At 46.3% G+C, this 12050-nt stretch overlaps 1 pseudogene; it reads right to left on the bottom strand.

Moving 5' to 3' along the window:
• Positions 1-9747: 9747 nt before the first annotated feature.
• Positions 9748-11262, bottom strand: LOC133259381 (alpha/beta hydrolase domain-containing protein 17C-like; annotated as a pseudogene).
• Between the last annotated feature and the right edge of the window lie 788 nt (positions 11263-12050).

Raw genomic sequence — 12050 nt, 5'->3', positions numbered from 1 at the left:
AACTGCTATATGATGTTGTGTTAGTTTCTGCTGTACAACAACGTGAATCCGCTATAAGCATATTTATATCCTCCCTCTTGAGCCTCCCCCCATCCCCTCCCATCCCAGCCCTCCAGGTCATCACAGAGCACCATCCTTGTGCTAGACAGCAGCTTCCCACTAGCTATTGTACATGTGGTAGTGTATATACATCAATGCTATTCTAGATTCTGAATTTCTGACTCTGACAAGCTCCCATAGGATATGGCTGCTCGTCTGGGGACCTCCTTTTAAATAGCAGAGACACAGAGCACTTATACATAAGTATAGTGCAGAGCCAAAAATACACATCTGCATGCAGGGCTGACCCCATGCCAGGAATTGGGCTAAGTTCCTTGCAGGCACTCACTTATTTGATCTCTGCATGACCTCTTGAGGCAAACACGAGGCTCATCCTTATTTTACAGATGAGGCATCTGAAACTCAGGAGTCTACAGAAACTCAGCTACAAGTGGAGAAGTGGAGATTCAAACTTGAGGTGCCTACCCACATCCCCAAGTCCAACCTGGACACCCTAGCACCTCTCCTGAAAACAGCATCATTGAACTGTGGCCCAATGGCCCCAGAGGGTCATTGCTGCCGTGGAGGGAGGCTTTAAGGACTATTTCTACAACCAGGAGTCCATATGTTTATAACAGAGCTTCCATCAAGCTGTCATAAAAACCAAGAAAACAATTCATCATTTTACTTGCTCTGCTCTTCCAAAGTCTGTGGGTAGCCCTGGGAGTGCAACCTTTTCTGGAGTGAATGACCCTGGACATCATGCTGCCACTGTCTCCTCCATGACCACTTTCCCAGACCTTCATGAGGAAATCCACTGCGCATTTTAAACAAGGGGACAGTCAGGTTCAAAAAATGCTTAATTTTTGGAAATAAAAGTACATTGTGATTTTCATTCATTTGTTGGGCTCACTTGCACCCTCTTTCGCCAAGGCAGAATCACAGCAGGTGTTGACTTATGGCACCCCTAGAAATCATCACCTGTGGTCCTTATTTAAGTTGAACTTTTCAGCTTAATTGTGTTGACTTTCTATAGGGCTTGGGGTCGCAAAGAGTCAGACATGACTTAACAACTAAACAACAGCAACAACATCCCAGAACCAACATAAATCCAGAAACTGGAAAGAAACAGTTGACAAAACGCAGAAAACAAGCAAACCCTTCAAATGAAGAACTCAACCTTTCTCACATAAGAACACTTAAGTGAGAATCAAATAAGTGACAATAATAATAAAATGCCTTACCTGACATTATTATGTGCCGGACATTGGACTAAGCACTTAGGTATATTAACTCATTGAATTCTCATGAAAACCCTATGAGGTAATAAGAACCATTAAAATCTTGTCCTGTAGAAAAAGAAACTTATTAAAAAGTAGGTTAATCATCCAGACTCGAGCTACTCAGAATTCGAGGAGCAGAGCTGGGACTCAGCCCACAGTCAGGCTCATAGGTCCATGGGTCGCCCGGGTACCCGTTGTGTGATGAAGCATGTGGCCTGTGGTGATACTCTTCAGGTTTGAAGGGACGCCAGCAGCTCTCAGACCCAATAGAGAACTTTGTGTACTTTCTAATGGAAGTATTAATAATGAATATACAGAAAAATCCTTACAAATTCTCCTTTTTGCCATCTTTTCATCAGGTGACACAGAAAGCCTCTTTACCCCCAGAGCCAGCAGTTGAGTGGAAGTGGAAAGCAACTAATGATGTGAGTTGCTCAAGCCAAAGAAATGCATTTCCCATGAAACACCTGGATAATTGGCTCATTTCCCTGAATGTTATATAGAGCACAGGTCTGACCTGAAAAATAGATACTGAGAAACAAAGAAGAAAGGAAGATTCTTTCTTGGTTTCTAAGTGCAGGAGGGACAGAATCCTTCCCTATGCGTATTCCGTTCATGTGGGACATGCGCTGGGTTTTAAAAGGTTGGCACTCTCATGCATCCTCAGAGGGAACAGAATAGCAATGTCACTGATGGTCTCTTAGGGTGGATGCCACAAGAGGTGCTTTGAAGATCTCTGTTTATCAGGAAATAAAATGGTTTGTCCCTCTCTGAAAACACTGGGGGCGTCAGCAGAGGAAACGGAGCTGGAATTCAGTGCTTGGGACCCAGTGTGTGTCTAGGCTGGTGTGGCCGTGAGCAAGTCTGTCACCGTCTCTGGGCTTCAGTCATGGATCCCTGCAGCTAGCAGAACTGGACTCGATGGGAGGTTTTCAGCTTTGCCCCTGTCCATGGCGGTCCCAGGTGACTGCTGCCTCAGGACTGCGAATCAGGTGACTCAGACCCCTCTCAACATCAGCCACAGGGAGGTGCCTGGTCCATGAGTCCTCCACATCTGGGGAACAGCAGCCACATGTGACCCAAAGCAGCCCAGGGAGACTCTCAGAACTTGAACTACTGAGAAAGAGCAGTCCCCCTTCCCGTGGACCATTGGGTACCAAGTTGCGCGGGGCTGTAGGAGTGGTATCTGAGGATGAAGCCACCATCAGAGAAAGCAGGAGGCAGACGAAAGAGACAGGATGCCAGCTGTTCTCATTTGCGCACCTGCCTCCAGCTATGCCTGAAGCTAGTCCTATGCCTGGACTTTCTGTTAGGAGCTACTGTCATTTGTAAACAATATCATCGTGACAAATACAGAGGTCCATGCGGGTGGGGTGGAACACGAGGGGGAGGTGGGTCGGGGAAGGGGAGAAAAGAGGGGCAGAGACTGAGAAGAGAGAAGGGCTTCGAGCTCAGGGAGACAGATTCTCCTATGATTTGGCTTACATATTGGGTTTACATATAAGATGTGATGTTAACATCAAAAAGAATTAGCTAGAAGTGAAAACAAAAACCACTAGAGGAGATAATTCAAGGGAACTTGAGATTTGCCTTCCTGTTCTACTGAGGATAAGGCAAGCAGAACTCCCTGGAAATGTTTCTTAATTAGGGTATGAAAAGAAGCAGAAATCTAGACAAGGAAATCAACATTTCCAGTGCTGTGTGTCGCTCACCCACTCCTTGACCCCTTGATCTTTAGATGAACCCAGATTGAGCACTTTGGTCTGATTCCATAACTAGAGAATGCAAGGATGCTAACACAATTTGGGTTTTCTGGGTAGTCTCGTCCGGAGGGAAAGATGTGCCTTTGTCAGCGGATGATGGGCAGCTAGATGTAGGCCGTGCAGCACAGCCCACAATAAACAAATAAAATTAATTTTAAAAAAGATGTTAGGCCTCAAATATCCCACTCAGCACATAAAATATGTACTCGCTTCAAAGTCTACCTTTTCTTCTTCACATCTCACTTCCTCAGTCTTCTCTTCTGTCATCACAAGTATCTGTCCAGTGTTTAATGTAGACCACATACTGTATGCCAGGGGCAGGGGAGGCCACGTCCTCAGGAAGCCTAGGGGGCAGGTGAAGAGACTGCCCTGGACAAGCAAGGTCTGGATCTCCTTTCAAAGTGAGAGACTGCAGGGAAAGAAACAGACTGCAGGGAAAGAAACAGATAGCTCTGGGCAGGTCGATCTTTTCAGTGTGTCTCTTTGATCTAATTATCTCACTATCCCAAGCCAGTTTTTCTCATCTGTGTTACAGGAGGGGGTCTTGTTCTTATCAGCTTCCGTGAGGGGGTAAGGAACTCTTCACCAAGTAGATTTTAAATTGCTCGGACTTCCATCCCAACCTCAGTTCACCTCTTCAGCAGAGGAAGAGAGAAGGAAGCAAAGATCCAGGGAAAAGACAAACAAACCTCTCCCTGCATTCAAAGACTCAGCCAGAAAACACTTGAACAAATAAGAATCTGCTTCACCTCTCTTAGGAACAAGAGACAGCTTGTTACTCCCGAGTTTTTAAATCGAATTCTGATGACCTCAATGTATTCCAAGCAAGAGGAGAGTCAAGACTGAATTGCTGACAACAAAAACCCATCTCTAACTGGCTTTTTTTAAAAAAGAGGGAAGAATTTATTAATATTTGTCCTCCTACATCTGGGGACTGAAGAGGTACCATCAGAAATCTCTGTCTCATGAGACTAATTTCCTCACCTTTGGCTTCTTTCTTGGGCAGCTTTTTTTTTTTTTTTTTCTTCCACAGTGTGGACCCAATAGCACCAGACTTCTATCAAATCACTGACTCCAGTAGAAAACCGGCTTCTGTCCCAATCCTCTCCCTATCCATGCGCCACCACTCAAAAGAGAAAAACTTCAGACCAGCTAAATTAAATCATAGGCCCACCCCATCTCTAAGCTAATCACTGTGGCAACTGCATGTGCTCAGGCTTGGATGAAACTCCCACCTGGGAGCTGGGGCAGGGCCATCAGCTGTGTAGGGGGTGAGAGTGCGGGAGGAGGTCCCACACCGGACGCCTGAGTGCTGTTTCCAAAATCAGGCACTGTCCACTCCCCACTCACCCTCCAGCCCTGTCCCCAGTACTTTTGTAGGCTTGATTTGCAGAATCCACTCATTCTTGCCAGTTTCCTGGATTCTTGTCCTTCCCTTAAGATACACTTGACAGGGATTTTCCTGGTGGTCCAGTGGCTGGGGTTCCACACTCCCACTGTAGGAATCTTGGGTTTAAACCCTGGTTAAGGAACTGGATCCCACATGCTGCAGCTAAGAGTCCCCATGCTGCAAATAAATATCCTGCATGCCACAACTAAGACCCAGCACAGCCAAATAAATGTTTTAAATATATACATACTTGATCATTTCTAGGTAACTCAATACATTTCTGGGCTTCCCAGGTGCCTATATGCCTGCCTGCCTAGTCACTCAGTCATGTCCAACTCTTTGTGACCTCATAGACTGTAGCCCACTAGGCAGGCTCCTCTGTCTATGGGATTCTCCAGGCAAGACTACTGGAGTCGGTTGCCATTCCCCGGTGGCTCAGTGGTAAAGAGTCCACTTGCAATGTAGGAGACACAGGTTCAATCCCCGGGTCCAGAAGGTCCCCTGGAGAAGGAAATGGCCCTTCTCCAGTATTGTTGCTTGGGAAATCCCATGGACAGAGGAGCCTGGTGGGCTACAGTTGATGGGGTCACAAAAGAGTCTGACATGACTTAGTGACTAAACAACAGCAACACATTTTCAAGTGACTCTTAGCACATTCATTCTAAACTTCTCAAATATCCTTAAAAGACCTTATGCAAAAACACAAATATACATGCCAGAAAAGAGACTTCATTTTGTATCAGGCCAACCTACAGTTTGCTTTTTCTAGTCCTTTGCTTCTAACATTCAGGGCTTGCATAAGCTAATTTGCTGAATTGCTTGTCTCTTATCCCTAGTCTTGTCTTTGGTTTCGTATTACCAAGAGGGGGCAGCTTTGAATTTTCTGGGCCATGGCCCTCCTAAGAACTAACGGAGTGGATGAGTATTATGAATCAGACAGAAATATATGTAAATAGCATCTTAACACTTAAAACAGTAGTGTGAACTGACACATCAAGCAGAGCAAGCCAAGTCAGCACTCAGGGACAACCCAGAGGGATAGGGTAGGGAGGGAAGTGAGAGGGGGGCTCACGATAGGGGGGACACATATATACCTCTGGCTGATTCATGCTGATATATTGCAAAAACTGTCACAATATTGTAAAGTAATGATTCTCCTGTCAGGGAATGTTTAACAGGAGGATTCCTGTGTGCTGTTATCTGTCTCTCACAAATCCTCTGTTCCTTATCAGTTCCTGGTAACAGGAATGAGTGGAGCTGCACTCTGCTCCCAGGACTGAGGTCATGGGATGGAATGCATGCATGGGTTTCCTTCAGTAAACTTCTCCTTATGACAAAACTGCCTAGCCATGACCCTCTTTCCTGAGGTATGGATTGTCTTCTGACCTTATGACCATTGTTAATTCCTTGGTAGCGGTTGCTGTACATTTGGTTTTCTGATCTCTATCATTGTCAAAAGAAATTCCTTGTACAACAGCCTATATATACGTACTGAAAGATCATTAAAGTGCCCTGGCTCCACCAGAGACTTGGGTCCCTGTGTCATTCTTTCTCTCTTTCTCTCTCTCTCTCACCCTCTGGCTAATTCTCTGGAGCGTGGAAGCCTGCTGAGCTCACTTTCCTGCCCGGGCTTTCAAGACCTCTTCAAGAGGACACCCTGTGCCTACGTGAGTGGTACAAGCCCTGTCCTAGGGCTTTATTGGTTCTGTGCATAACCCAGGGAATATTAGCCTCTTTCTCTCTTTTGCTTTCTTACCGTCAACTCCGGACCACCAGGTTCCGGTCCATTAAAGGACCACAACATTCTCCAATTAAAATAATTAAAAAAAAACAAAGAATCATGACCTAAATATCACTTTCATTTGAAACTTTTCTCCTCTGTACAGATTATTATTATTAAAAATAAATATTATTCATGTAAATATTCTAGCAGCCTTGTTTAGTGTAGCCCAAAAGTGGAAAAGAACCAATTAGAATCCTGTATGGAACAACTAATTGCTTCAAGATTGAGAAAGGAGTATAACAGGGCTGTCTGTTGTCACCCTGTTTGTTTAATCTATATGCTGAGTACATCATGAGAAATGCTGGGCTGAATGAGTTATAAGCTAGAATAAAGGTAGGCAGGAGAAACATCAACAACCTCAGTTATGTGTATGATATCACTCTAATGGCAGAAAGCGAAGAGGAACTAAAGAGCTTCTTGATGAAGGTGAAGGAGGAGAGTGAAAGAGCTGGCTTAAAACTAAATATTAAAAAAAAAACAACTAATATCATGGCATCCAGTCTCATTACTTCATGGCAAATAGAGGGGGGAAAGTAGAAGTAATGACAGGTTTTCTCTTCTTGGGCTCTAAAATCACTGCAGATGGTGACTGTAGTCATGAAATCAGAAGACATTTGCCTCTTTGTAGGAAAGCTATAACAAACCTAGACAGTGTGTTGAAAAGCAGTGACATTACTCTGCTGACAAAGGTCTGTATAGTCAAGGCTATGGTCTTCCCAATGGTCATGTACGGTTGTGAAAGCTGGACCTTAAAGAAGGCAGAGTGCCAAAGAATTGACGCCTTCAAACTGTGGTGCTGGAGAGTCCCTTGGACAGCAAGGAGCTCAAACCAGTCAGTCTCTGGATTCAGTCAACTGTGAATACTCTCTGGAAGAACTGATGCTGGACCTGAAACTCTAGTATTTTGATCATATGATTCGAATAGCTGATTCACTGGATAAGTCCCTGATGCTGGGAAAGATCAAGGGCAGAAGGAGAAAAGGGCATCAGAGGAAGAGGTGGCTGGATGGCATCACCGATGTAATGGACATGAACTTTGGCAAACTTTGGGAGATGGTGAGGCACAGAGAGGCCTGGCTTGCTGCAGTCCATAGGGTCACAAAGAGTTGGACATTGACTGGGGGACTGAACAACAACAAAAAGTGGAAAAACCCAAATGTCCATCAACTAATAGAGGGATAAACAAAAATGCAGCCCATTCACACAATGAAATATTAGCCATAATAAGGGATGAACTACATTTATAACATGGATGACCTCAAAAATAGTATACCAAGTGAAAGAAGCCAGACACAAAACATGAGATTTTGTATTACTCCATTAATACAAAAATATCCAGAAAAGGAAAATTCATAGAGATGGAAAGTAGATCCATGGTTACCTGGAGCTGGAGCTAGGGATGAGGATTAACTGTAAAAGACACAAGAGATCTCACTGGGGTGACAGAAATACCCTAACACTGGATTGTGGTGTTATTGGATATGATATAAGAAATCAATATTTGGTCTTCATCCCTGGTTCCTGGGACATGATTCCTAAAATCCTTGGAGTCTCTGGGGTGATGAGAGGTCTACATGGCTTCAGGAAGGAGTCCAGTAGCCAAATGACTCATGTTGGGGGCCCCTAGATGGCTTTAGGAAGGAGGCTAGTAAGCACGACTAGAGGGTTGTGCTGACCTCCAGAGAGGACAGAGAGCTAACAGTGAGTTAGTACTGGCTATTGATTTACTCAATCAGAACTACGTAATGGATGCTCCATAAAACCCCAAATGTCAAGGCTCAGGGAGCTTCCAGACTGGTGAAAACACCAAGATGTTGAGAGAGTGACATGCCCAGAGAGAGGTTGGGAACTCAGCACCCCTCCTGCATACCTTGCCCCTATGCCCACATGATCGCTCCTGAGTTGCACCCTTTACCATAAACCAGTCATAGTAAGTATTTTCCTGTGTTCTCTGGAAGTCCCAAAGTATAGCTTGTCAGTGAGAAGTACAAGTGACAACCTGAGATTTGAGACTGATGTCTGACATGAGGACTGTCTGTGGGGCTGAGCCCTGGCATCTGTGGGGTCTGCACAAACTCTAACAAAATTTTTTTTTTTAATTTCAGATCCATGTATCCTTTATTCCATGACCAACCACTGTGTTGCATCCAGGCAACACCACACAAACAGGCAGTCACCCGCAACCCAGCTGTACAACAATCGGAGGCTTACAGTACATTTAAGGCTTTTAAATTTGGGGGGGAAAAAAAAGGTTTTTAAATAAAACCGAAGAACTCTCAAACCCAAATCCCCAACCAACAGAAGTAGTGTAACAATTTTAAGCATCTTACATTTCTGGTGGTGCAACCCCAGTGTCAAAACCCAAATAACTCCTAAATTAAAAAGATTAGTTTTGTGAAATTTTAATTACATAAATTTTTCAAAGCATAAACTTGTCATTTTTTTGTCTTGGAAATGTTATAAAAAATTTAATAGCAAAACACAGGAATAAAAACATATTAACAAAATGTATTCAATCACTTACATTACAAACAAGGAATCTGCAGTCACAGATTCTGTGGCCTGACAGAAGAAAATTACTCAATAGGAATCTATGCACAATGTGATTGCAAATATGTACAGTACTTTAAAAAAGCCTACGAAAGAGGAAAGTTGGCTAGGTTCTTTGTTAAACCAACCAGACAATCCAAATATTAAAACTGTGGACTAGTGTATTAAATTTACACTTTAAAAAAGTTTCATTTTGTTTAAGAATATTCCAGTTATATTTATATGGTTCCAGTTGATGAAGCCAATCACCATAGTTCCAGTAAATTACCCTTTAATTGATTTGTTTGGGGGAAAAGATTGGCATGTCAATAAAAATGAAGGAATTTTCATCACAATGGTTTCCAGTTAAACTAATCACAGCTTCACAAATAGACTGAACCCATGAATCCAGTGGCTGAAAGAGAGCTGCAGGTCAAATACTGAGAACACGGGTGGAGAGAGGTTGAAAGTGAAAAAGTGAAGTCGCTCAGTTGTGTCCGACTCTTTGCGACCCCGTGGACTGTATCCCGTGGCTGGCTCCTCTGTTCCAGTAATTCCCAATTGATTTGTTTGGGAAAACATGTCAAGTGGGTTTTCATCACAATGGTTTCCAGTTAAACTCACAGCTTCACAAATAGACTGAACCCATGAATCCAGGGCTGGAAGCTGCAGGTCTCTTGCACGGCAGGCAGATGCTTTGATTGCTCTGAGCCACCAGGGTAGCCCGCCAGGCTCCTCTGTCCATGGGATTCTCCAGGCGAGAATACTGAAGTGGGTTGCCATTTCCTTCTCCAGGGATCTTCCCAACCCAGGGATGGAACCCGGGTCTCTTGCATTGCAGGCAGATGCTTTATCCTCTGAGCCACCAGGGAAAGCCACTAGGGAAAGCTACCAGGGAAAGCCACCAGGGAGAGGTTGAGTCCTGCATAAATTTCTTTTTTTTTTTTTTTTTTTTGAGCATCCTTTCTTACAGCATGAGAAAGTGGTCCCCCCACTCAGCTCTCATTCCCGCCCTGCAAGGCAATGAAGCTGGAAGTTACAACTATTCCGTTTAACATGATGTGTGAGTCGGTAGAATCTCTGTATACGAAAGACCGAGAAGTCCTCGGCTGTCTGATAAGGATGCCGGAAAAGCTGGGTGCTTCCTTGTGGTGATCACGCCATGACCGCCGTCCAGTGAAAGTATATGTAACATGGAGGACTCGTGCTCACAGTCAATGAGGTAATGTCAAGTCGTCGTCTTCAGGAATTGGGAAGTTCGTGAGAAATGAAGTTTTAGTCTCCCTAGGTACTGTGCGTAAAGCTCTATGTCACTATGCCCAGCCCGTTTAACCCCGGGCGGTTCCACGGCCTGGGGACAGAGCTTGTACGTGGCCAGGCCGTGGGAGAAGTCAATGACCTCGTCCTCTGTGCTGTGAATAACTAACATGGGAGAGGTGACTTTGGAGATCTTTTCAATGCTGGGGAACGCGTCAAAGCAGTACGTTTTCCTGCTGTCGGGAAAAGCCACACGCCATGCAGAGGCGAATGGAGAATCACGGCAGCACACTCGTACCTGGAGGCCAGGTCTAGCGTGGAGGCCGTCCCAACGCTCTGGCCGTACAAGATGACGTTCTCGGGACTTAACGCCGTATATGGCAATCCATGCTCCAAAGATAGTAAGATACCAGAGCACACCAGGAAAAGCTAGTGTCTGCAGCTAGCTCATCACAGGCTGATATAGACAGCAAGAAGATGTTGCTGGGAGGCAGACAGCTAAGTTTTGTGCATTTCAATGATGCAGATTTTTCCGGGTGCGCAGCTCCTGCCACGCGGTGTCGATGTCGGTATAAAGGTTCTTCTTCGGCGGGCTTGACGGAGCTGACGCCGTAGCCGGAGTAGGTCGTAGGAGATGTTGCAGTTGATGCACGAGCCCAGACCGATGTAGAAGTTGCACATCTGGCTCAGGTCCACGGCGCTGCCGTGCGAGAAGAGCAGCGTGTAGTGGCTGGAGAGCGCGCAGCGCACGAACATGCAGCTTAGCTGGTTGTTCCCGGGGGTGCACGAGAAGACCTCGACCGCTTCCAGCTAGCGCTGCGAGCAGTCGGCTCGCTTGCTCAGGTGCAGGCTGCACGCGCCGGGCCCCGCGCCCTCCTCCTCGGACTGCTGCCCGCGGCGGAGGTGGAGGAGTGGAAGCAGCCGAGGCCGGAGCGGGAGTGCCGGGGCCGCGCTTCTCCGGCGCCAGCACAGTGTAGGTGGGCTCGGGCGGCAGGAAGGCCAGCTTGGCGGCGATGGGGCATGGGCAGGGCGGGCAGCAGAAGAGCCAGCACAGCTAGCCCAGCGAGAAGCCGTTCATTCTAGGGCCTGGCTCCGGCATTAGGGCGGCTGGACCGCGCCGCCGCCGCCGCCTGCATAGCAGGCAGGCAGGCAGGCCCAGCTGGGAAGCGAGGGAGGGCGGGCGCGCGCGGCTGGAGGAGGTGGGGGCAGGCCCCGGGGCGGGCGCGGGGTGCGGGGAGGCGGGGTAGGTCAGCGGCGGCCCAGCGGGCCGGGCGAGGCGCCAAACTACAAATTGAATTGATTTGCAGGACACCCTATTGGCACTGAGCGCGGAAGGATTGATGCTTTTGAACTGTGGTGCTGGAGAGGACTCTTGAGAGTCCCTTGGACTGCAAGGAGATCCAACCAGTCCATCCTAAAGGAAATCAGTCCTGAATATTCATTGGAAGGACTGATGCTGAAGCTGAAACTCCAATACTTTGGCCAGCTGATGTGAAGAACTGACTCATTTGAAAAGACTCTGATGTTGGGAAAGATTGAAGGCAGGAGGGGAAGGGGACGACAGAGGATGAAATGGTTGGATGGCATCACCGACTCAATGGACGTGACTTTGAGTAAACTCCGGAGTTGGTGATGGACAGGGAGGCCTGGTGTGCTGCAGTCCATGGAGTCGCAAAGAGTCCACCGACACGACTAAGCGACTGAACTGATTGGTTTCTAGTAAGCGGGAGAACTGATTGGTGTGGGGAGAAAACCCATGTATCTGTTAGAAGTAAAAACAGCTCATTGCACAACTCAGCAAAATGACTAAAACTCAGTGACCCACTTAGAATGGGTGAATTTTATGGTATGTAGATTTTATCTAGATGAAATTGTTAAAACTGGTTTCCCTGATGGCTCAGCAGTAAAGAATCTGCCTGCCAATGCAAGAGATGTGGGTTCAGTCCCTGGGTGGGGAAGATCCCCTGGAAAGGGAAATGGCAATCCACTCCAGTATTCTTGCCTGG

This window comes from Bos javanicus, chromosome 13 (assembly GCF_032452875.1).
Source record: "Bos javanicus breed banteng chromosome 13, ARS-OSU_banteng_1.0, whole genome shotgun sequence".
Lineage (NCBI taxonomy): Eukaryota > Metazoa > Chordata > Mammalia > Artiodactyla > Bovidae > Bos > Bos javanicus.
Note: the sequence above shows the minus strand (reverse complement) of the source record. Positions and strands in the feature narration are given on the sequence as shown.